The following is a 23,937-nucleotide window of genomic DNA, read 5'->3' as shown; positions in this document are numbered from 1 at the left end:
TACAACAAGATGTTATTGATGTTTTTGTACAAGTGATAGTTACAATTATACATATAAAACAGCCCTAATCCTACAAATACATAAAGTCCTACTCCAGGACCCAAACGCAGACCTCAGCCATGTGGAGATCTATCGTCAGGATCTTGGAACAGCAATACTGACCCAACTCCGATTATAATTTTTTGGCTTATAGATATGCCAACACCTGGAATGTATTGATACCATATCCCCAGAAATGCTCCTCAGGCCTAACAAGCACACTGTTGGTCTTAGGAAACATCAGACACAGAAACGGTAACAACATCCTTCTTTCTGTTCACTCAGTCTCTGGTGCCGTGGGTCGGTGAAAGTGCGATACGCGGATCCAGCGATCTCATCCTGTCACTCAGATGGCACAGTCAGTAGTTGGTGGCACTTGATATGGTCCCTCCCAGCAGGATTGCAACGTCTGGCAGGGTATCTCTCCTTCACCTACACCCACTCGCCAGGTATCTGGACGTGTCTCCCCTCTACTGGAGGTCCCCAAGCGTCCGGCACCTGTTCACGAGCCCTGTGCACTGCTTCAGTTAACAAACCTACAATACTTTAATAGAGAGTTAGTTAATTCATCAGTGCGTTAGCCAAACTTGGCCTCCAGGGAGTTTCTTTGGCTGCCCGTGATGATCTCAAATGGGCTCAGTCTCACAGTTCTGTTTTCTCCAGCCCGCAAACCGCACAGGACTGCAGGTAGAGCATCTACCCACGGTGTTCCTTCAGTTGATATTTCCTTAGTTGGTCTTTCAGACTGTGGGTGATGGGGGCAATGTGACTTCTAACTTACCCCTAGTGAGACAATTACAGCCTGGCACACCTTCCCAGTGTAGTATGCCCCTAGATCAGTATCCAAGGGGAAGGGCAGTCCGTACCACGGGATCATCTTTGTCATACACTTGGGTATGTGCCAGCCCACATCCCATCATTATACAACCCCACATTTTTACACATTTGTTCTAACCACTATTAAACATCTATTAAAGCCCTCAACCTGAATTCTCCCCTTTCCCCAATAGAGGTTTCACAGGGGTCTCAGACTCCCGCTCTCCCAGTGCCGCTCGTCTGGCATCTGCATCTGCATGGTTGTTACCTTGAGTTACTGGAATTCTTTATTTATTGTGTTATTTACACCTTACTCAAGCTGCTTCTGTCGGCAGCTGTAAAACTACAAATCAGTTCAGAGACAAGCCCAGTATTCTTAACTGGAGTCCCTGCCGTTGTGAGAGAATCCTATTTCTCCATAGCCATCCAGAATTGTGGCCTACATGCAACAAATACATACATTATATACATATACAGTAACCCTTTGTCCACACTTACATATAAAGGAATGGTTGATCCATCTGAGGAAACCCCAGTCTCAGCACCTGTAAGAGAGCTTGTTTCAAATGATTACAGGCGGCTTTTGCTGCTGGAACCAAGGCAATCTTGTCCTTGTACTGCACTCCCCCCTTAAGCAGATCTGTTAAAAGTTGTGCTCACCCCGTAAAAACATTGCACCCTGGCCCTGTTAAAATTCCACAATGCTCGACACAAAAGGGCCTTATTATAACTGCTTAATATTAGACACTCTAAAGCTGAAGCAACTCAGACTTGTGGGTTTCCTCGTCAGGGGAAGAACTCAGAATACCATCAACATACTGAGTGATCACAGTCAGTTGAAGCCACGTGATACCCTGTTCTGGATAGTCATTCTTTGTAATGCATAATATTCCAACCCAATAGATCTGGGATAAAACCACCCATTAAAATCTGGTACTCGGCAAGTAAAACTTGCTGCCCCAATACTCCTGTTGCCTCCTGCCGTCTCCCCATATACATTACTCTATAGCACACTGTTGAACAGAGGAGTGAAACAAGCATGACAGTAGTGCTCCAGTATACCCTAACAGAGAAACCAACACTCCATTAACAGTACATTTTTATCCACTGGACTGGGACAGACTTAGGGAGGCTACAAGGGATTTACAGGATCTAATCGTTAGGTAAACAGATCTTCTCACAAGACGTTATTCTCCCCAGTCTCGATTCTAAACCTACAGCGTTTCAGCATGTCTGGTTTCGAGACATTCGAAAAAATCCAAATTGTTTCCACTATTGCAACTAATTGTATAAAAATACAAAAACTGTTTATCTAACTACTTTTACGTCCACCTGTACTGTACTTATACGTTTCAGACACTCTTATATTTTCCAATCTCCTTACAGATGCAGCCATTCAAAGTGCGCGGTACAGACATGTACCGGAGGTAATTGGCTACGGCTTCGTGCATCGTGACACGTGATGACGCAAAATACCGCGGTGCGTGATTGGTTGACCGACAGGGGCACTCGTGGTCCGTTGGTCTGTCGTAGAAAGACTTACTGTAAACGTCTTTACTGTGCCAGTTGTAGATATTGAATTTTACCACTGAAGGGAAATCTTAGTAGCTGAGCATAAAAAGAATAGGAGCATACTGTAACGCGTGTGAAGGCCATAAACGATATTAATTTTGGAACATAAACATACAGTATATAGCTGGTCTTGGTACTTTAAAGAAAAAAATACACACCAGTATTCCATTCCTCCCTAAACATTGTAAGCTTCGAAGTCTTTAACTAACGTGATACCGGAGTCAACAAGCATACTTTTAGAATTTGATTAAAAGGGAATATAATATGGAATCGCGTATCTCAAGAATTTAATAACGGTATGATTATATCCATGTACTGCGACAGGGCTCTGTAGGGCTGTTTCGCCTGCCTGTTCATGCGAGCTGTCTTGTAACCTACTGGTCTAGGTGCGTGACTACCAACTGGCAGGTTGTGTGTTCAAATCCAGCTGGTGCTGGACTTTTCATTTGTATTTATTTATTTTTTAATCACGTAACATAAACATATTACCGTATGCAAACTGTACTGTATACAGTATGTATATGTATATTTAATGTCATAACTGTGCCCGGTTAAGTATTGAATATTCATATCTAATTTTACCACTGAAGGGAAATCTTAGTAGCTGAGCATAAAAAGAATAGGAGCATACTGTAACGCGTGTGAAGGCCATAAACTATATTAATTTTGGAACATAAACATACAGTATATGGCTGGTCTCGGTACTTTAAAGAAAAAAATACACACCAGTATTCCATTTCTCCCTAAACATTGTAAGCTTCGAAGTCTTTAACTAACGTGATACCGGAGACAACAAGCATACTTTTAGAATTTGATTAAAAGGGAATATAATATGGAATCGCGTATCTCAAGAAATTAATAACGATATAATTAAATTCATGTTGCAAAAGAACTGCAATGGACATAAAAACTCCCTTGCTTTTAACAGAGCGTTGCATAATTTCTAACTACGAAAATGCCAGGTGAAAGGATTTGTAAACTTATTTTGTTAAAGCAAGTCAGTTTTTTCCGCAACACATAAAATACATTTTTCCAAGAAAGTTTAGCCTTTGTCACTAATGAAACCACTAAATAAAGACATAAATATAGAAATCTTATTTAAATCTTATTTAATGTTGGTAGCAGGATGAACTGTCAGAGTGTATATTTTGTTGCAGAGTTGCTGCAAGATGTTAACAGTGAAAAAGGTATTTAGAAATGAGTTATTTCAAGATGAAAAAGAAAACATACACGAAACATGGTTTCATTATGACAAAAATCGGTCTTGAGATATTTTTAACTTGATTTACAGTATTTGAACGGTATGTCTTAACACCGATACTACAGTGCTTAAATACTGCTCACGTATATGTTTCTAGGTTTATATTATGCATTCCATACGGTCAAATTACTTTTGAGCAACTAATAAGAAGCGCGAAACGGTATGTGTTTTAGTTTCATTTTGTGCTGGGACCCGTGGATTGATTAGAGATATCAAGTACATACAAGTCATTTTTTAAATGTTGTAGTTCGTCTTGAAAAAAATGTTACGAGTACATCATCTATCAACAATTACACAGGTTCTGTTTCCATATTGCGGATTTTGGTTACGTAATATTATTTTCTAGATTTCACGTTGTGAATATATGATTTGGGCAAACAGAGCCGCAAAGAAGTTAATTATTGGTTGTTGGTTTTTTTTTTGCAGTTTTATCTAGAACAAGCGATGCTTAAACCTTTGTCTGATTCTTGTGAAACTATCCACACGACAGTTACAGTACCTAGGAGTTGACTTCAGTGATGTCACTGATGGGATGTTTCTAAAAATCCATTCTCTGTAAAACGTCTTCTCTAGTTGTCCTGCATATGTATTCGCTAATGAAGCTGTGTGTTCTGAGCCTGGATCTCTACATTTCTGTATGAACCAGTTTAGAGGGCTAAAGACAGCTTGTGTTTAAATTGAGTGTAAGGCAATTTATGCTTCTAAAGTCATGGTCAGCATTTATTTTTGTACTGTGCTGTAAACTTGTTCTGTGCCAAGTCACATTATTTTATAGCGTTTTTATAGCGTTATCAAATCCGGTGGCGCTGTGTGTTAGTTTACTGACTCCCATGTCAGATGGTCTGTGATTGAAACCTGTAAAACCGGTTTAATTCGTCACAGCCAGCACTCTTCAGGTGTGAGGGTCTTCTGCTCAGAATGAAACGCTAAAATGTTTGTGTATATTCTAATGGTAGTGGGGGCAGGGTGTGTGGGAACAGGTTTGGTTGAAATTGCATTGGAAATCTATGTTCTTCACACCTGAAACATTTTCTCTGAAAGCATTTTCTTCGCAGTTTAACCAATCTTGGTACAGCATGTTACAGTTTACTATTATTAACCATATTAATTTTAAGTGCTTAATGTAAAATCTTGTAAAAATATATTTTCATTGTTCCAATATACATTAAGTCTGACTATCATATAATAAGTTAAATACAAAACTAAAGAAAAAATAGGGTTAAATATAATTCAAAATATTTTGCTAACAATGTTAACTGTTTATGAATAATAAAATGTATTAACTAAGGAGTAGGATGGCACAGTTGTTAGTATGTTTTTTGTTTTGTTTCTTTTTCATAAATACAACAGTAGTACTTGATGTCTCAGTGGCTTTCAAAATTAAATTATGCATGCAAACCTGTGAACTAGAAAGATAACTAAGATATCCATCCATTATATTCCATAATATCCATGAAATATATGGCGCTGAAATATGTGTGACGCAGTGGTGGCCTGGCACGGTGAGGTGCCCTGGCAGCTGTATGATGCAGTGGTGGCTTGGCACGGTGAGGTGCGCTTGCAGCTATGTGACGCAGTGGTGGTCTGGCACGGTGAGGTGCGCTGGCAGCTGTGTGATGCAGTGGTGGTCGGGTATGTAGAGGTGGAATTTCCCGCCAGCGTGGAGCTTGAATTCACAACCTTGAGACACAGTGTTCAAGAGTCACAGAAGAGGTCAGCCTGGTCTTCAGTTTGCCAACGATAAGCTCCGGCAGTGCTCCTCTGTAAAGCAGATTGTTCGGATCGGTTATGTGGGACGGCACTTCGATACTAAGATCGTTTGCAGCACACGCATGGTTTCCCCCTTCACGCAAAAAACATAGACGAAGGAAGCTCTATGGTCTTGGGCTGCTGACTCCCGGATTTAAAGCGCTCTGGGTGCCAGCTTAGTCTCTAACAAGCACACTATAAAGACAGGAATTACACTTTGCGCACGTCACGCATGGAATGGCGAGGCTACTTGATCCAATATTATCTAGTCTCACCTCATATGGTGCCGATTCCTGGTTTTCATTTAAGAAAGAGCACTGCAAACACCGTAAACAGTGCAAAACGTGTGATGAAAGAAGTCTTTTCCCCCCTTTGTCTAAAGCAGAACACAGCGGAGTCATGCCGAGGGTTGTGAGATCAAGATTTCAGTGGAGCACTGTCGTCTACGTCTTTAGCTACATGAGTTGGACATCCTCTTGTACACGGAAAGCAGATTGAGATCCTCTGACATGAAAAGTGCCAGATAAAAGCCATTTCTCATCCTTTCTCTTAGTGGTGGAGCTATCGCATGTAAATGAGGAAACTTGCAAGGCGAGCAGGCTCGGTGCACACCGAATGCAGATGTCTCAGAGCAGTTGAGACGTGTCCATGTGGCTGTCAAAGGACAGCACTTTGCCGGCGCCGTGGCTTAGTTGGCTAAAGCGCCTGTCTAGTAAACAGGAGATCCTGGGTCCGATTCCCAGCGGTGCCTTTCTTCCTGTCTTACTGTACAGAATTTATCCTTACGGGCAAATCCCATGCCTTTTAATTCAGGTGAATGCAAGTGTTCGTTTCCTTTCTGGAACAACTTGTTTTGAAAGAAATCTATACAGCTTGCGAAAGATGAAACACAAATCTTGCTTATCAGTGAAGAAGAGGTGCTCCCAGCAGGCCAGCTAATACCAGCAAGTTTTTTTTCACCCTGACCCAGAGAATGGAGAAAAGCGAGGCGCCTGTGGCTCTGCAGTGTAATCTGTTCGGGAGTTCGGCGGTTAGCTGAAAGAGTGGTAAATGGAGCTCACCCCAGCCCGTCCTTATTCTTTTAAAGAGGATAAAAAATTAACTTCGCCGCCACTACTACCAGCTTTAAAAGACTGCCATGGGCATGGAAAAAAACACACCACAGATGACTTTTCTGGAACCGAAGCAGAGATTCCTTTACGAACCAACTGATAAAGCTCAGCCAGTGAATACTGTTAACAGAATGTGAAAGCACGATCAACTTTGTAACTGCAACCACAGGAAAAACAGCAAGAAGCAGGCTCCATTCCCCATTTAAATCTGTCGTGCTAGGCATGCTTTTTGGCACGCATGAAGTAAATCCCACGATCGCTTTTGAACTTGGACAAAGTACTTCCAAAGGAGCGCTATGCGCAAAGATTTAACAAGCTCAACCCCCACCGATGATTTGGTGTGAAGAAGCAGAACATTCAAGTTTCACAGACAGAAGCAGCACGCCAGCACAGCCAACATTAAAACGGAGGGCACACTACGATTTGCATTGACACAAAAGTGATCTGGGCAGACGTCGTTCCCTGCATAACGCAAAAAGTGGCAAAGCGCTTTTGGGTTGAGAGGACGCAAGAAGGTTTTCGTTTTGTGCCTTGATGTCAAGCTGAGAAAGTATCTTTAAACACTTGGTTTAGTTTCTCGAGAGACTGCCAAAAAGCAGTTCCCTCCCTTTCATCTGAAGCCAGCTGAAAGGGGGTCTCGACAGAAGCACCTGGCAGCAGTGGAATTCAAACCCACGCCCCCAAAGAGACTGGAGCCTTAATCCAGCGCCTTAGACCGCTCGGCCACGCTACCCGCTGTGCGTTGTTTCTTTGTCTCATTACTTGCCCGGAGGAAGCCGGGTGGGTTTTGCTCTTGTCGCCCGACTTAGTGGCGTTATGACCGTGGAACCGACTGCAACTGCTTTTTCTGAGATGCTTCCCCTCTCATGGCGAGATCTCGACTTCTTTAACACCTCTGGATAAAGATCTTCTGTGGAGCAGGTTTCAGACCTCTGCGTACAGCACCCTTGATGTCATTTTATTTTTACAGAAGCCGCATCCGGAAAGTTGTGTTTTTTACGTTTTATTTGAACAACAAAACTACATACAATACAAAGAAGAGCACATATAACGTATCAAGAAAATCGTCAGGGGCACATGCTATAATACAATTACACTTTATGAAAAACGATTACACAAGGTAAATAAAGATAAGGTCCGCACAGCTTGTTCTTACATTTCGAAAGAGTCCGTAAATACCCCTTGACGTCTATTTTGAACTGTTCAAACGTAGGACTCTTCCCAGACCATTTCACTTTATACCACATTCCTAAACGAGGATGCTTCTCCTGTTTTAGAACTATTTTGGGCGGTATGGCTTATACAGCACACCCACAGTATTCTAATGGTGGACTGCAGATCTGTGCTATAGTTCAGTCGAATTCAAAGGATCCAGCAATCGTACTGGATTTGACTGGGATTCTGAAATGTCTCTTGCAAAAGTATTCGGGTTTGCTTGAACCTTTGATACAAAAAGTGATCTGATCTGAAACTACCCAGCTTACAATCTCTGAGGTAGTTGTCACTAAACTCGGACGTGATGTGGCACACATGTGCCATGTGCCTTTACTTTTGTAAAAAACTGGTATCGGGAAAAGTTTCTTAATATTTCTTTTGATTAGCATGCAAGAAAATGTGATCATTACCTATGGAATTTCCCGCCAGCGTGGAGCTTGAATTCACAACCTTGAGACTCAGTGTTCAAGAGTCACAGAAGAGGTCAGCCTGGTCTTCAGTTTGCCAACGATAAGCTCCGGCAGTGCTCCTCTGTAAAGCAGATTGTTCGGATCGGTTATGTGGGACGGCACTTCGATACTAAGATCGTTTGCAGCACACGCATGGTTTCCCCCTTCACGCAAAAAACATAGATGAAGGAAGCTCTATTGTCTTGGGCTGCTGACTCCCGGATTTAAAGCGCTCTGGGTGCCAGCTAAGTCTCTAACAAGCACACTATAAAGACAGGAATTACACTTTGCGCACGTCACGCATGGAATGGCGAGGCTACTTGATCCAATATTATCTAGTCTCACCTCATATGGTGCCGATTCCTGGTTTTCATTTAAGAAAGAGCACTGCAAACACCGTAAACAGTGCAAAACGTGTGATGAAAGAAGTCTTTTCCCCCATTTGTCTAAAGCAGAACACAGCGGAGTCATGCCGAGGGTTGTGAGATCAAGATTTCAGTGGAGCACTGTCGTCTACGTCTTTAGCTACATGAGTTGGACATCCTCTTGTACACGGAAAGCAGATTGAGATCCTCTGACATGAAAAGTGCCAGATAAAAGCCATTTCTCATCCTTTCTCTTAGTGGTGGAGCTATCGCATGTAAATGAGGAAACTTGCAAGGCGAGCAGGCTCGGTGCACACCGAATGCAGATGTCTCAGAGCAGTTGAGACGTGTCCATGTGGCTGTCAAAGGACAGCACTTTGCCGGCGTCGTGGCTTAGTTGGCTAAAGCGCCTGTCTAGTAAACAGGAGATCCTGGGTCCGATTCCCAGCGGTGCCTTTCTTCCTGTCTTACTGTACAGAATTTATCCTTACGGGCAAATCCCATGCCTTTTAATTCAGGTGAATGCAAGTGTTCGTTTCCTTTCTGGAACAACTTGTTTTGAAAGAAATCTATACAGCTTGAGAAAGATGAAACACAAATCTTGCTTATCAGTGAAGAAGAGGTGCTCCCCGCAGGCCAGCTAATACCAGCAAGTTTTTTTTCACCCTGACCCAGAGAATGGAGAAAAGCGAGGCGCCTGTGGCTCTGCAGTGTAATCAGTTCGGGAGTTCGGCGGTTAGCTGAAAGAGTGGTAAATGGAGCTCGCCCCAGCCCGTCCTTATTCTTTTAAAGAGGATAAAAAATTAACTTCGCCGCCACTACTACCAGCTTTAAAAGACTGCCATGGGCACGGAAAAAAACACACCACAGATGACTTTTCTGGAACCGAAGCAGAGATTCCTTTACGAACCAACTGATAAAGCTCAGCCAGTGAATACTGTTAACAGAATGTGAAAGCACGATCAACTTTGTAACTGCAACCACAGGAAAAACAGCAAGAAGCAGGCTCCATTCCCCATTTAAATCTGTCGTGCGAGGCATGCTTTTTGGCACGCATGAAGTAAATCCCACGATCGCTTTTGAACTTGGACAAAGTACTTCCAAAGGAGCGCTATGCGCAAAGATTTAACAAGCTCAACCCCCGCCGATGATTTGGTGTGAAGAAGCAGAACATTCAAGTTTCACAGACAGAAGCAGCACGCCAGCACAGCCAACATTAAAACGGAGGGCACACTACGATTTGCATTGACTCAAAAGTGATCTGGGCAGACGTCGTTCCCTGCATAACGCAAAAAGTGGCAAAGCGCTTTTGGGTTGAGAGGACGCAAGAAGGTTTTTGTTTTGTGCCTTGATGTCAAGCTGAGAAAGTATCTTTAAACACTTTGCTTAGTTTCTCGAGAGACTGCCAAAAAGCAGTTCCCTCCCTTTCGTCTGAAGCCAGCTGAAAGGGGGTCTCGACAGAAGCACCTGGCAGCGGTGGGATTCGAACCCACGCCCCCGAAGAGACTGGAGCCTTAATCCAGCGCCTTAGACCGCTCGGCCACGCTACCCGCTGTGCACTGTTTCTTTGTCTCATTACTTGCCCGGAGGAAGCCGGGTGGGTTTTGCTCTTGTCGCCCGACTTAGTGGCGTTATGACCGTGGAACCGACTGCACCTGCTTTTTCTGAGATGCTTCCCCTCTCATGGCGAGATCTCGACTTCTTTAACACCTCTGGATAAAGATCTTCTGTGGAGCAGGTTTCAGACCTCTGCGTACAGCACCCTTGATGTCATTTTATTTTTACAGCAGCCGCATCCGGAAAGTTGTGTCTTTTACGTTTTATATGAACAACAAAACTACATACAATACAAACAAGAGCACATATAACGTATCAAGAAAATCGTCAGGGGCACATGCTATAATACAATGACACTTTATGAAAAATGATTACACAAAGTAAATAAAGATAAGGTCCGCACAGCTTGTTCTTACATTTCGAAAGAGTCCGTAAATACCCCTTTACGTCTATTTTGAACTGTTCAAATGTAGGACTCTTCCCAGACCATTTCACTTTATACCACATTCCTAAACGAGGATGCTTCTCCTGTTTTAGAACTATTTTGGGCGGTATGGCTTATACAGCACACCCACAGTATTCTAATGGTGGACTGCAGATCTGTGCTATAGTTCAGTCGAATTCAAAGGATCCAGCAATCGTACTGGATTTGTCTGGGATTCTGAAATGTCTCTTGCAAAAGTATTTGGGTTTGCTTGAACCTTTGATAAAAAAAAGTGATCTGATCTGAGACTACCCAGCTTACAATCTCTGAGGTAGTTGTCACTAAACTCGGACGTGATGTGGCACACATGTGCCGTGTGCCTTTACTTTTGTAAAAAACTGGTATCGGGAAAAGTTTCTTAATATTTCTTTTGATTAGCATGCAAGAAAATGTGATCATTACCTATGGAATTTCCCGCCAGCGTGGAGCTTGAATTCACAACCTTGAGACTCAGTGTTCAAGAGTCACAGAAGAGGTCAGCCTGGTCTTCAGTTTGCCAACGATAAGCTCCGGCAGTGCTCCTCTGTAAAGCAGATTGTTCGGATCGGTTATGTGGGACGGCACTTCGATACTAAGATCGTTTGCAGCACACGCATGGTTTCCCCCTTCACGCAAAAAACATAGACGAAGGAAACTCTCTTGTCTTGGGCTGCTGACTCCCGGATTTAAAGCGCTCTGGGTGCCAGCTATGTCTCTAAAAAGCACACTATAAAGACAGGAATTACACTTTGCTCACATCACGCATGGAATGGCGAGGCTACTTGTTCCAATATTATCTAGTCTCACCTCATATGGTGCCGATTCCTGGTTTTCATTTAAGAAAGAGCACTGCAAACACCGTAAACAGTGCAAAACGTGTGATGAAAGAAGTCTTTCCCCCCCTTTGTCTAAAGCGGAACACAGCGGAGTCATGCCGAGGGTTGTGAGATCAAGATTTCAGTGGAGCACTGTCGTCTACGTCTTTAGCTACATGAGTTGGACATCCTCTTGTACAGGGAAAGCAGATTGAGATCCTCTGACATGAAAAGTGACAGATAAAAGCCATTTCTCATCCTTTCTCTTAGTGGTGGAACTATCGCATGTAAATGAGGCAACTTGCAAGGCGAGCAGGCTCGGTGCACACCGAACGCAGATGTCTCAGAGCAGTAGAGACGTGTCCAAGTGGCTGTCAAAGGACAGCACTTTGCCGGCGCCGTGGCTTAGTTGGCTAAAGCGCCTGTTTAGTAAACAGGAGATCCTGGGTCCGATTCCCAGCGGTGCCTTTTTTCCTGTCTTACTGTACAGAATTTATCCTTATGGGCAAATCCCATGCCTTTTAATTCAGGTGAATGCAAGTGTCCGTTTCCTTTCTGGAACAACTTGTTTTGAAAGAAATCTATACAGCTTGCGAAAGATGAAACACAAATCTTGCTTATCAGTGAAGAAGAGGTACTCCCAGCAGGCCAGCTAATACCAGCAAAAAAGTTTTTTCACCCTAACCCAGAGAATGGAGAAAAGCGAGGCGCCTGTGGCTCTGCAGTGTAATCAGTTGGCGAGTTCGGCGGTTAGCTGAAAGAGTGGTAAATGGAGCTCGCCCCAGCCCGTCCTTATTCTTTTAAAGAGGATAAAAAATTAACTTCGCCGCCACTACTACCAGCTTTAAAAGACTGCCATGGGCACGGAAAAAAACACACTACAGATGACTTTTCTGGAACCGAAGCAGAGATTCCTTTACGAACCAACTGATAAAGCTCAGCCAGTGAATACTGTTAACAGAATGTGAAAGCACGATCAACTTTGTAACTGCAACCACAGGAAAAACAGCAAGAAGCAGGCTCCATTCCCCATTTAAATCTGTCGTGCGAGGCATGCTTTTTGCACGCATGAAGTAAATCCCACGATTGCTTTTGAACTTGGACAAAGTACTTCCAAAGGAGCGCTATGCGCAAAGATTTAACAAGCTCAACCCCCGCCGACGATTTGGTGTGAAGAAGCAGAACATTCAAGTTTCACAGACAGAAGCAGCACGCCAGCACAGCCAACATTAAAACGGAGGGCACACTACGATTTGCATTGACACAAAAGTGATCTGGGCAGACATCGTTCCCTACATAACGCAAAAAGTGACAAAGCGCTTTTGGGTTGAGAGGACGCAAGAAGGTTTTTGTTTTGTGCCTTGATGTCAAGCTGAGAAAGTATCTTTAAACACTTTGCTTAGTTTCTCGAGAGACTGCCAAAAAGCAATTCCCTCCCTTTCGTCTGAAGCCAGCTGAAAGGGGGTCTCGACAGAAGCACCTGGCAGCGGTGGGATTCGAACCCACGCCCCCAAAGAGACTGGAGCCTTAATCCAGCGCCTTAGACCGCTCGGCCACGCTACCTGCTGTGCACTGTGTCTTTGTCTCATTACTTGCCCGGAGGAAGCCGGGTGGGTTTTGCTCTTGTGGCCCGAATTAGTGGCGTTATGACCGTGGAACCGACTGCACCTGCTTTTTCTGAGATGCTTCCCCTCTCATGGCGAGATCTCTACTTCTTTAACACCTCTTGATAAAGATCTTCTGTTGAGCAGGTTTCAGACCTCTGCGTACAGCACCCTTGATGTCATTTTATTTTTACAGCAGCCGCATCCGGAAAGTTGTGTCTTTTACGTTTTATTTGAACAACAAAACTACATACAATACAAACAAGAGCACATATAACGTATCAAGAAAATCGTCAGGGGCACATGCTATAATACAATGACACTTTATGAAAAATGATTACACAAAGTAAATAAAGATAAGGTCCGCACAGCTTGTTCTTACATTTCGAAAGAGTCCGTAAATACCCCTTTACGTCTATTTTGAACTGTTCAAATGTAGGACTCTTCCCAGACCATTTCACTTTATACCACATTCCTAAACGAGGATGCTTCTCCTGTTTTAGAACTATTTTGGGCGGTATGGCTTATACAGCACACCCACAGTATTCTAATGGTGGACTGCAGATCTGTGCTATAGTTCAGTCGAATTCAAAGGATCCAGCAATCGTACTGGATTTGTCTGGGATTCTGAAATGTCTCTTGCAAAAGTATTTGGGTTTGCTTGAACCTTTGATAAAAAAAGTGATCTGATCTGAGACTACCCAGCTTACAATCTCTGAGGTAGTTGTCACTAAACTCGGACGTGATGTGGCACACATGTGCCGTGTGCCTTTACTTTTGTAAAAAACTGGTATCGGGAAAAGTTTCTTAATATTTCTTTTGATTAGCATGCAAGAAAATGTGATCATTACCTATGGAATTTCCCGCCAGCGTGGAGCTTGAATTCACAACCTTGAGACTCAGTGTTCAAGAGTCACAGAAGAGGTCAGCCTGGTCTTCAGTTTGCCAACGATAAGCTCCGGCAGTGCTCCTCTGTAAAGCAGATTGTTCGGATCGGTTATGTGGGACGGCACTTCGATACTAAGATCGTTTGCAGCACACGCATGGTTTCCCCCTTCACGCAAAAAACATAGACGAAGGAAACTCTCTTGTCTTGGGCTGCTGACTCCCGGATTTAAAGCGCTCTGGGTGCCAGCTATGTCTCTAACAAGCACACTATAAAGACAGGAATTACACTTTGCTCACGTCACGCATGGAATGGCGAGGCTACTTGTTCCAATATTATCTAGTCTCACCTCATATGGTGCCGATTCCTGGTTTTCATTTAAGAAAGAGCACTGCAAACACCGTAAACAGTGCAAAACGTGTGATGAAAGAAGTCTTTTCCCCCCTTTGTCTAAAGCGGAACACAGCGGAGTCATGCCGAGGGTTGTGAGATCAAGATTTCAGTGGAGCACTGTCGTCTACGTCTTTAGCTACATGAGTTGGACATCCTCTTGTACAGGGAAAGCAGATTGAGATCCTCTGACATGAAAAGTGACAGATAAAAGCCATTTCTCATCCTTTCTCTTAGTGGTGGAACTATCGCATGTAAATGAGGCAACTTGCAAGGCGAGCAGGCTCGGTGCACACCGAACGCAGATGTCTCAGAGCAGTAGAGACGTGTCCAAGTGGCTGTCAAAGGACAGCACTTTGCCGGCGCCGTGGCTTAGTTGGCTAAAGCGCCTGTCTAGAAAACAGGAGATCCTGGGTCCGATTCCCAGCGGTGCCTTTCTTCCTGTCTTACTGTACAGAATTTATCCTTATGGGCAAATCCCATGCCTTTTAATTCAGGTGAATGCAAGTGTCCGTTTCCTTTCTGGAACAACTTGTTTTGAAAGAAATCTATACAGCTTGCGAAAGATGAAACACAAATCTTGCTTATCAGTGAAGAAGAGGTACTCCCAGCAGGCCAGCTAATACCAGCAAAAAAGTTTTTTCACCCTAACCCAGAGAATGGAGAAAAGCGAGGCGCCTGTGGCTCTGCAGTGTAATCAGTTGGCGAGTTCGGCGGTTAGCTGAAAGAGTGGTAAATGGAGCTCGCCCCAGCCCGTCCTTATTCTTTTAAAGAGGATAAAAAATTAACTTCGCCGCCATTACTACCAGCTTTAAAAGACTGCCATGGGCACGGAAAAAAACACACTACAGATGACTTTTCTGGAACCGAAGCAGAGATTCCTTTACGAACCAACTGATAAAGCTCAGCCAGTGAATACTGTTAACAGAATGTGAAAGCACGATCAACTTTGTAACTGCAACCACAGGAAAAACAGCAAGAAGCAGGCTCCATTCCCCATTTAAATCTGTCGTGCGAGGCATGCTTTTTGCACGCATGAAGTAAATCCCACGATTGCTTTTGAACTTGGACAAAGTACTTCCAAAGGAGCGCTATGCGCAAAGATTTAACAAGCTCAACCCCCGCCGACGATTTGGTGTGAAGAAGCAGAACATTCAAGTTTCACAGACAGAAGCAGCACGCCAGCACAGCCAACATTAAAACGGAGGGCACACTACGATTTGCATTGACACAAAAGTGATCTGGGCAGACATCGTTCCCTACATAACGCAAAAAGTGACAAAGCGCTTTTGGGTTGAGAGGACGCAAGAAGGTTTTTGTTTTGTGCCTTGATGTCAAGCTGAGAAAGTATCTTTAAACACTTTGCTTAGTTTCTCGAGAGACTGCCAAAAAGCAATTCCCTCCCTTTCGTCTGAAGCCAGCTGAAAGGGGGTCTCGACAGAAGCACCTGGCAGCGGTGGGATTCGAACCCACGCCCCCAAAGAGACTGGAGCCTTAATCCAGCGCCTTAGACCGCTCGGCCACGCTACCCGCTGTGCACTGTCTCTTTGTCTCATTACTTGCCCGGAGGAAGCCGGGTGGGTTTTGCTCTTGTGGCCCGAATTAGTGGCGTTATGACCGTGGAACCGACTGCACCTGCTTTTTCTGAGATGCTTCCCCTCTCATGGCGAGATCTCTACTTCTTTAACACCTCTTGATAAAGATCTTCTGTTGAGCAGGTTTCAGACCTCTGCGTACAGCACCCTTGATGTCATTTTATTTTTACAGCAGCCGCATCCGGAAAGTTGTGTCTTTTACGTTTTATTTGAACAACAAAACTACATACAATACAAACAAGAGCACATATAACGTATCAAGAAAATCGTCAGGGGCACATGCTATAATACAATGACACTTTATGAAAAATGATTACACAAAGTAAATAAAGATAAGGTCCGCACAGCTTGTTCTTACATTTTGAAAGAGTCCGTAAATACCCCTTTACGTCTATTTTGAACTGTTCAAATGTAGGACTCTTCCCAGACCATTTCACTTTATACCACATTCCTAAACGAGGATGCTTCTCCTGTTTTAGAACTATTTTGGGCGGTATGGCTTATACAGCACACCCACAGTATTCTAATGGTGGACTGCAGATCTGTGCTATAGTTCAGTCGAATTCAAAGGATCCAGCAATCGTACTGGATTTGTCTGGGATTCTGAAATGTCTCTTGCAAAAGTATTTGGGTTTGCTTGAACCTTTGATAGAAAAAGTGATCTGATCTGAGACTACCCAGCTTACAATCTCTGAGGTAGTTGTCACTAAACTCGGACGTGATGTGGCACACATGTGCCGTGTGCCTTTACTTTTGTAAAAAACTGGTATCGGGAAAAGTTTCTTAATATTTCTTTTGATTAGCATGCAAGAAAATGTGATCATTACCTATGGAATTTCCCGCCAGCGTGGAGCTTGAATTCACAACCTTGAGACTCAGTGTTCAAGAGTCACAGAAGAGGTCAGCCTGGTCTTCAGTTTGCCAACGATAAGCTCCGGCAGTGCTCCTCTGTAAAGCAGATTGTTCGGATCGGTTATGTGGGACGGCACTTCGATACTAAGATCGTTTGCAGCACACGCATGGTTTCCCCCTTCACGCAAAAAACATAGACGAAGGAAACTCTCTTGTCTTGGGCTGCTGACTCCCGGATTTAAAGCGCTCTGGGTGCCAGCTATGTCTCTAACAAGCACACTATAAAGACAGGAATTACACTTTGCTCACGTCACGCATGGAATGGCGAGGCTACTTGTTCCAATATTATCTAGTCTCACCTCATATGGTGCCGATTCCTGGTTTTCATTTAAGAAAGAGCACTGCAAACACCGTAAACAGTGCAAAACGTGTGATGAAAGAAGTCTTTTCCCCCCTTTGTCTAAAGCGGAACACAGCGGAGTCATGCCGAGGGTTGTGAGATCAAGATTTCAGTGGAGCACTGTCGTCTACGTCTTTAGCTACATGAGTTGGACATCCTCTTGTACAGGGAAAGCAGATTGAGATCCTCTGACATGAAAAGTGACAGATAAAAGCCATTTCTCATCCTTTCTCTTAGTGGTGGAACTATCGCATGTAAATGAGGCAACTTGCAAGGCGAGCAGGCTCGGTGCACACCGAACGCAGATGTCTCAGAGCAGTAGAGACGTGTCCAAGTGGCTGTCAAAGGACAGCACTTTGCCGGCGCCGTGGCTTAGTTGGCTAAAGCGCCTGTCTAGAAAACAGGAGATCCTGGGTCCGATTCCCAGCGGTGCCTTTCTTCCTGTCTTACTGTACAGAATTTATCCTTATGGGCAAATCCCATGCCTTTTAATCCAGGTGAATGCAAGTGTCCGTTTCCTTTCTGGAACAACTTGTTTTGAAAGAAATCTATACAGCTTGCGAAAGATGAAACACAAATCTTGCTTATCAGTGAAGAAGAGGTACTCCCAGCAGGCCAGCTAATACCAGCAAAAAAATTTTTTCACCCTAACCCAGAGAATGGAGAAAAGCGAGGCGCCTGTGGCTCTGCAGTGTAATCAGTTGGCGAGTTCGGCGGTTAGCTGAAAGAGTGGTAAATGGAGCTCGCCCCAGCCCGTCCTTATTCTTTTAAACAGGATAAAAAATTAACTTCGCCGCCATTACTACCAGCTTTAAAAGACTGCCATGGGCACGGAAAAAAACACACTACAGATGACTTTTCTGGAACCGAAGCAGAGATTCCTTTACGAACCAACTGATAAAGCTCAGCCAGTGAATACTGTTAACAGAATGTGAAAGCACGATCAACTTTGTAACTGCAACCACAGGAAAAACAGCAAGAAGCAGGCTCCATTCCCCATTTAAATCTGTCGTGCGAGGCATGCTTTTTGCACGCATGAAGTAAATCCCACGATTGCTTTTGAACTTGGACAAAGTACTTCCAAAGGAGCGCTATGCGCAAAGATTTAACAAGCTCAACCCCCGCCGACGATTTGGTGTGAAGAAGCAGAACATTCAAGTTTCACAGACAGAAGCAGCACGCCAGCACAGCCAACATTAAAACGGAGGGCACACTACGATTTGCATTGACACAAAAGTGATCTGGGCAGACATCGTTCCTTACATAACGCAAAAAGTGACAAAGCGCTTTTGGGTTGAGAGTACGCAAGAAGGTTTTTGTTTTGTGCCTTGATGTCAAGCTGAGAAAGTATCTTTAAACACTTTGCTTAGTTTCTCGAGAGACTGCCAAAAAGCAGTTCCCTGCCTTTCGTCTGAAGCCAGCTGAAAGGGGGTCTCGACAGAAGCACCTAGCAGCGGTGGGATTTGAACCCACGCCCCCAAAAAGACTGGAGCCTTAATCCAGCGCCTTAGACCGCTCGGCCACGCTACCCGCTGTGCACTGTCTCTTTGTCTCATTACTTGCCCGGAGGAAGCCGGGTGGGTTTTGCTCTTGTCGCCCGAATTAGTGGCGTTATGACCGTGGAACCGACTGCACCTGCTTTTTCTGAGATGCTTCCCCTCTCATGGCGAGATCTCGACTTCTTTAACACCTCTGGATAAAGATCTTCTGTGGAGCAGGTTTGTCGAGCTGTCTGCTCTTCTTTCTGTTTAAGTAATCAAGTTACGGGGCGTCCTGCAGCCTATGATGTTCTCACTGAGAGCTTTCAAGATTTGAAGGAAAACTACGAGCTTGATGGCTCAAGTCGAACGAATGTGATTGTTAAGCAATCGATGATCAAAAGCACGTCTTCTAACAATTCGTGAGAGTATTATCAGCACTGTTTTCACTCGGATATACTTTTCACTTGCTAAGCTGACAAATTGGACGAGAAAATGCCGGAGACGCACTCAGTGCAGACTGAGGTTGGGAAGGAGGTGTGGCCCTTCAACGCTTGACAACTGAAGGACATTCTCTCCGCAACGGAGGAGCACCTGTCAGAAGTCGCAGAAGCTGAACAAGAGCACCGGGTTTCCGGAGATCCAAACTCAGATCTGGAGGATGCGGGCATCGATCCCGCTACCTCTTGCATGCTAAGCGAGCGCTCTACCATTTGAGCTAATCCCCCTCGCTTCATGCTTCTTGGCATCATGTCTTACCGCCTCTGCCCCTCTTACCGGGCACCGCCCACTGCCTTTGGTCTGCAAGGCAGTCCTTTCAAGTGCGATGACGACGCTGAGACCTTCGTTGCTTATTGTACGAGCTGAACTTTTGTGCTCATCAATTCAACGCTCTTTCCATCAACTCATCTTGTCTTTTGACGCTTCGTGTTTTGCGCTCCTTTGACTATCGGCATATCGGGTGACTGCAAACACTGAAGTTCTTGCTTACGGAGTGTGGAACATTGTTTTCAAGTGATCGCTGTTCTGTCATGTTGACGCCGAGTGAATCTTTCTTTGGCAACATGGGCAGGCTGACAGCAGTGCGAGCGAAAGTAATGGCAAATTTCTTGACTTATTTCTGAATGTGAATGTTCTTTAGAAAAGGGATGCGGCGTTGCTTCTCGCCGTGTAAAGGTCACGCATTCCAGACGTGGTTATGAGCGAACAGTTGCCGCAAGTGTTTGAAAAGAGCAAGAGAGGAAGCAGCCCTGCCCCGTGTGAGGATCAAACTCAGGCCCTTCAGATGACGAGACTGACGCACTACCAATTACGCCAACAAGCCCAGCTGCAGTACACACACCGGAAAGTTTGCCTCACATGGATTTCAGTCGCCCGTTCCCTAATCTTTAGACGCCCTCTGCTGAATGTTGCATTTGCCTTTTGATCTCACCGATACATTTTTGGTCTGTTTCTGTTGCGAGTCCGTCTTTCAGATCTCACCTAGCACAAGTCTCTGTGGCTGAAGTGGCCTCTCTGCTTCAGCATCGTGCCCTCACTCAGCCATTAAAAATGTCACTCGGACTTCTGACATGCTGACATGAAATGTCAAGAGAGAGGGGAGGAGTGACGCTTAAGCCAGAGAGAAGATGAAAAGGGGGCGTGGCTGCGAAACGCTTGACAGCTGCATGATGCTCTCCATGTAAGGCGGGACCACAGGCTAAAGGACACCTTTCGGCACATCAAGCTCTAAGCACAGACCTGGAGAATGCGGGAATTGATCCTGCTATCTCCCACATGCAAAGCAAGCGCTGTACCATACAAGCCAACCCCCCTCGCTGGGACTTATGCCTCGGCGTCACCTAGTGCCGCTTGTTCCCCTCTTACCGGGCACAGTTCACTGCCCTTCGTCTGCAAGGCAGTCGTGTAATTGCAGCTTTCTTGACTTATTGATGAAGGTCTGACTGGACGAGCGAATGGCGCCTCTCCCCATCCTCAAGCTCGCTGACAGATTGAAATGGAAAGTGCTGCTGTGGCTCGTTGGTCTAGTGGTATGATTCTCGCTTAGGGTGCGAGAGGTCCCGGGTTCAACTCCCGGACGAGCCCTCGTGTGCTCTTTTCCTCCTCTTCCACAAGACTGGGAACTGATATCCACATCACTTCGCAGCGTCTGCTTATGGCAAACGATGGAATGTGACTAATGACTGAACGAGCCTGGTGAATTCTCATCACGTGGCACAATGAGAGCGTGCAGTCAGCTGCCCAAGGCGGCAACCTCATTGCTCGTTCAAAAGAACACGTACTGAAAACTCATCACCACTGTGTCGTAGATGAGCACCGCGATCGCTTGTTGTCATGCGTCCTTACTTGGGAAATGCAGAAGCAAAAACTGCCCTCTCTCAGCCACCGAAACGTGTGCGGCTCGCCTTGCGCTCTCTGCGCCTCACATATTTGTGGAGCTGTCTCCTCTTCTTTCTGTTGAAGTAATCAAGTTACGGGGCGTCCTGCAGCCTATGATGTTCTCACTGAGAGCTTTCAAGATTTGAAGGAAAACTACGAGCTTGATGGCTCAAGTCGAAGGAATGTGATTGTTAAGCAATCGATGATCAAAAGCACGTCTTCTAACAATTCGTGAGAGTATTATCAGCACTGTTTTCACTCGGATATACTTTTCACTTGCTAAGCTGACAAATTGGACGAGAAAATGCCGGAGACGCACTCAGTGCAGACTGAGGTTGGGAAGGAGGTGTGGCCCTTCAACGCTTGACAACTGAAGGACATTCTCTCCGCAACGGAGGAGCACCTGTCAGAAGTCGCAGAAGCTAAACAAGAGCACCGGGCTTCCGGAGATCCAAACTCAGACCTGGAGAATGCGGGCATCGATCCCGCTACCTCTTGCATACTAAGCAAGCGCTCTACCATTTGAGCTAATCCCCCTCGCTTCATGTGTCTCGGCATCATGTCTTACCACCTCTGCCCCTCTTACCGGGCACCGCCCACTGCCCTTGGTCTGCAAGGCAGTCCTTTCAAGTGCGATGACGACGCTGAGACCTTCGTTGCCTATTGTACGAGCTGAACTTTTGTGCTCATCAATTCAACGCTCTTTCCATCCACTCATCTTGTCTTTTGACGCTTCGTGTTTTGCGCTCCTTTGACTATCGGCATATCGGGTGACTGCAAACACTGAAGTTCTTGCTTACGGAGTGTGGAACATTGTTTTCAAGTGATCGCTGTTCTGTCATGTTGACGCCGAGTGAATCTTTCTTTGGCAACATGGGCAGGCTGACAGCAGTGCGAGCGAAAGTAATGGCAAATTTCTTGACTTATTTCTGAATGTGAATGTTCTTTAGAAAAGGGATGCGGCGTTGCTTCTCGCCCGTGTAAAGGTCACGCATTCCCGACGTGGTTATGAGCGAACAGTTGCCGCAAGTGTTTGAAAAGAGCAAGAGAGGAAGCAGCCCTGCCCCGTGTGAGGATCAAACTCAGGCCCTTCAGATGACGAGACTGACGCACTACCAATTACGCCAACAAGCCCAGCTGCAGTACACACACCGGAAAGTTTGCCTCACATGGATTTCAGTCGCCCGTTCCCTAATCTTTAGACGCCCTCTGCTGAATGTTGCATTTGCCTTTTGATCTCACCGATACATTTTTGGTCTGTTTCTGTTGCGAGTCCGTCTTTCAGATCTCACCTAGCACAAGTCTCTGTGGCTGAAGTGGCCTCTCTGCTTCAGCATCGTGCCCTCACTCAGCCATTAAAAATGTCACTCGGACTTCTGACATGCTGACATGAAATGTCAAGAGAGAGGGGAGGAGTGACGCTTAAGCCAGAGAGAAGATGAAAAGGGGGCATGGCTGCGAAACGCTTGACAGCTGCACGATGCTCTCCATGTAAGGCGGGACCACAGGCTAAAGGACACCTTTCGGCACATCAAGCTCTAAGCACACACCTGGAGGATGCAGGAATTGATCCTGCTATCTCCCACATGCAAAGCAAGCGCTGTACCATACAAGCCAACCCCCCTCGCTGGGACTTATGCCTCGGCGTCACCTAGTGCCGCTTGTTCCCCTCTTACCGGGCACAGTTCACTGCCCTTCGTCTGCAAGGCAGTCGTGTAATTGCAGCTTTCTTGACTTATTGATGAAGGTCTGACTGGACGAGCGAATGGCGCCTCTCCCCATCCTCAAGCTCGCTGACAGATTGAAATGGAAAGTGTTGCTGTGGCTCGTTGGTCTAGTGGTATGATTCTCGCTTAGGGTGCGAGAGGTCCCGGGTTCAACTCCCGGACGAGCCCTCGTGTGCTCTTTTCCTCCTTTTCCACAAGACTGGGAACTGATATCCACATCACTTCGCAGCGTCTGCTTATGGCAAACGATGGAATGTGACTAATGACTGAACGAGCCTGGTGAATTCTCATCACGTGGCACAATGAGAGCGTGCAGTCAGCTGTCCAAGGCGGCAACCTCATTGCTCGTTCAAAAGAACACGTACTGAAAACTCATCACCACTGTGTCGTAGATGAGCACCGCGATCGCTTGTTGTCATGAGTCCTTACTTGGGAAATGCAGAAGCAAAAACTGCCCTCTCTCAGCCACCGAAACGTGTGCGGCTCGCCTTGCGCTCTCTGCGCCTCACATATTTGTCGAGCTGTCTGCTCTTCTTTCTGTTGAAGTAATCAAGTTACGGGGCGTCCTGCAGCCTATGATGTTCTCACTGAGAGCTTTCAAGATTTGAAGGAAAACTACGAGCTTGATGGCTCAAGTCGAACGAATGTGATTGTTAAGCAATCGATGATCAAAAGCACGTCTTCTAACAATTCGTGAGAGTATTATCGGCACTGTTTTCACTCGGATATACTTTTCACTTGCTAAGCTGACAAATTGGACGAGAAAATGCTGGAGACGCACTCAGTGCAGACTGAGGTTGGGAAGGAGGTGTGGCCCTTCAACGCTTGACAACTGAAGGACATTCTCTCCGCTATTGAGGAGCACCTGTCAGAAGTCGCAGAGGCTAAACGAGAGCACCGGGCATGCTAAGCGAGCGCTCTACCATTTGAGCTAATCCCCCTCGCTTCATGCGTCTCAGCATCATGGCTTACCGCCTCTGCCCCTCTTACAGGGCACCGCCCACTGCCCTTGGTCTGCAAGGCAGTCCTTTCATGTGCGATGACGACGCTGGGATCTACGTTGCCTATTGTACGAGCTGAACTTTTGTGCTCTTTCCATCAACTCATCTTGTCATCTTACAGTCTGGGTAATTGGAGACTGCACTGTTCTGCTTCCTAAGGTCATATACGGGTTTTTCGCATGAAGCCGTATTGAACAGTATTTCTCGCATTG

The 23,937-nt window shown here is 45.4% G+C and overlaps 8 non-coding genes across 8 annotated transcripts; 3 read left to right on the top strand and 5 right to left on the bottom strand.

Annotated features, from left to right (window-relative positions):
- The first annotated feature begins 6,114 nt into the window (after positions 1–6,114).
- On the top strand, positions 6,115–6,188 carry trnat-agu (transfer RNA threonine (anticodon AGU)). Its single transcript has one exon. It is a non-coding gene; the product is annotated as a tRNA-Thr (tRNA).
- Positions 6,189–7,200: 1,012 nt separating this feature from the next.
- Positions 7,201–7,282, bottom strand: trnal-aag (transfer RNA leucine (anticodon AAG)). The gene has a single exon. It is a non-coding gene; the product is annotated as a tRNA-Leu (tRNA).
- A 2,764-nt stretch (positions 7,283–10,046) lies between these two features.
- On the bottom strand, positions 10,047–10,128 carry trnal-aag (transfer RNA leucine (anticodon AAG)). The gene has a single exon. It is a non-coding gene; the product is annotated as a tRNA-Leu (tRNA).
- A 2,766-nt stretch (positions 10,129–12,894) lies between these two features.
- Positions 12,895–12,976, bottom strand: trnal-aag (transfer RNA leucine (anticodon AAG)). Its single transcript has one exon. It is a non-coding gene; the product is annotated as a tRNA-Leu (tRNA).
- A 2,765-nt stretch (positions 12,977–15,741) lies between these two features.
- trnal-aag (transfer RNA leucine (anticodon AAG)) lies at positions 15,742–15,823 on the bottom strand. Its single transcript has one exon. It is a non-coding gene; the product is annotated as a tRNA-Leu (tRNA).
- Positions 15,824–18,588: 2,765 nt separating this feature from the next.
- On the bottom strand, positions 18,589–18,670 carry trnal-aag (transfer RNA leucine (anticodon AAG)). The gene has a single exon. It is a non-coding gene; the product is annotated as a tRNA-Leu (tRNA).
- A 1,961-nt stretch (positions 18,671–20,631) lies between these two features.
- On the top strand, positions 20,632–20,703 carry trnap-agg (transfer RNA proline (anticodon AGG)). Its single transcript has one exon. It is a non-coding gene; the product is annotated as a tRNA-Pro (tRNA).
- Positions 20,704–22,820: 2,117 nt separating this feature from the next.
- On the top strand, positions 22,821–22,892 carry trnap-agg (transfer RNA proline (anticodon AGG)). The gene has a single exon. It is a non-coding gene; the product is annotated as a tRNA-Pro (tRNA).
- The last annotated feature ends 1,045 nt before the right edge of the window (positions 22,893–23,937 follow it).

Source organism: Lepisosteus platostomus, chromosome 5, assembly GCF_059453375.1.
Source record: "Lepisosteus platostomus isolate fLepPlt1 chromosome 5, fLepPlt1.hap1, whole genome shotgun sequence".
NCBI classification, from domain to species: Eukaryota; Metazoa; Chordata; class Actinopteri; order Semionotiformes; family Lepisosteidae; genus Lepisosteus; species Lepisosteus platostomus.
Note: the sequence above shows the minus strand (reverse complement) of the source record. Positions and strands in the feature narration are given on the sequence as shown.